Below are 1,515 nucleotides of genomic sequence, written 5' to 3'. Positions count from 1 at the left end.
GTGTGTGTGTTGCTGTGTGTGTGTGACTGGTGCTGTGTGTGTGTGTGTGTTGTGTGTCGTTTTGTGCGGTGGTGTGACCCATGTGTGTGTGTGTGGTGTTGGGGTTGTGTGTGTGTGTGTGTGGTGTGTGTTGTGTGTGTTTGTGGTTGAGGTGTGTGTGTTGAGTGTGTGTATATAGCGTGAGTGTGTGGTATGTTAGTGTCAGGCTTATGTGTGTGTATGTTCTGTGTGATGTGGGTGGTGTGTGTGTGTGTGTGTGTGTGTGTGTGGTGTGTGTGTGTGTGTGTGTGTGTGTGTGTGTGTGTGTTGTGCTGTGTGGTGTGTGTGCTGTGTGTGTACAGATGTGTGTGTGGTTGTGTGTGTGTTGTGTGTGTGTGTGTGTGTATGTGTGCGTGCAGCAGGTTAGCCTAGTGGTTAAGAGCGTTGACCAGTAACCGAAAGATCACTGGTGGGAAAATCTGCCGTGTCTGCCCTTGAGCAAGGCAGTTAACCCACAGCAACAACACACTCTACTCCCCGGGCGCTGACGACGTCGGTTAAGGCAGCTCCCCGCAACTCTCTGTTTCAGAGGGTGGGTAAATGTGGAAGACACCATTTTCAGTTGAAGACATTCAGTTGTGCAGCTGGACTAGGTATCCCTTTACCCCTCTAATGGCCGTGGGTCTTTCAAGCTAATTCATTCATTCACGCTCGGCCCAATGGTTTACGGTTCACAATTAATGCACATACGCACAGTCACAGTCTTCTTCCAGTGGACTCCAGTGAGATTCTCCCCATTCAATACAGTTCTATGTTCTACTTGGGATTCCGCTCTTGCTCTAACTCCCCGTGGCTCATCAAATTACATCTTATTGAGAGTTTCGGAGATGACACCCAGTGTAATGCCAACATGTAGGTTACATTCAAACTACAGCGTACACCTCCATACAACTCAGAATCTGCATTCTAATTCGTGTGTCACGTTTCATCAGTGCGTGAAGTATAACTTGAGGTGTTACTTTACAACATCTCCAAACAAATCATCCTACAAGGAGAACATGAATATTAAATGCACTGAGAGTAGAGCCAGCCTCGTGGCGCTAATTTGCTACATATGAATGACTTACATCACAATGGAAGTGGAGGCCTTTGAAAACACCCACCTGGTCCCATGCCTCCCGTTAGATGCCCCGTTTAATTACTCTCAACACTCTGCAGAATACAAACGCACGCATGCACACGCGCAGAGGTATAACAGCTCCCCGATATTTACATCACATTGTTTACACATGAATCCCTTTGTTGACAATAGACATGGATMTATTTACGATTTGATTGACATGATAATCATACACGACATGATAATGATTGTGATAATTGACATGATAATCATATCGAGCAAAGCCGGAGGTGAGACCTTGGCCTAAAGACCCAAGGTGAAGCCTCAGCCTCTTGGAGTTGTTTGTCAGTGTGGATGCTAGACCTGCTGGTACTCTGACGGGGAAGCGAAGAACAACAAGGGATTGGTAGATTCTT

The sequence above is a fragment of the Salvelinus sp. IW2-2015 genome, linkage group LG7 (genome assembly GCF_002910315.2).
Source record: "Salvelinus sp. IW2-2015 linkage group LG7, ASM291031v2, whole genome shotgun sequence".
Lineage (NCBI taxonomy): Eukaryota > Metazoa > Chordata > Actinopteri > Salmoniformes > Salmonidae > Salvelinus > Salvelinus sp. IW2-2015.
This window is presented reverse-complemented; position numbering follows the sequence as displayed.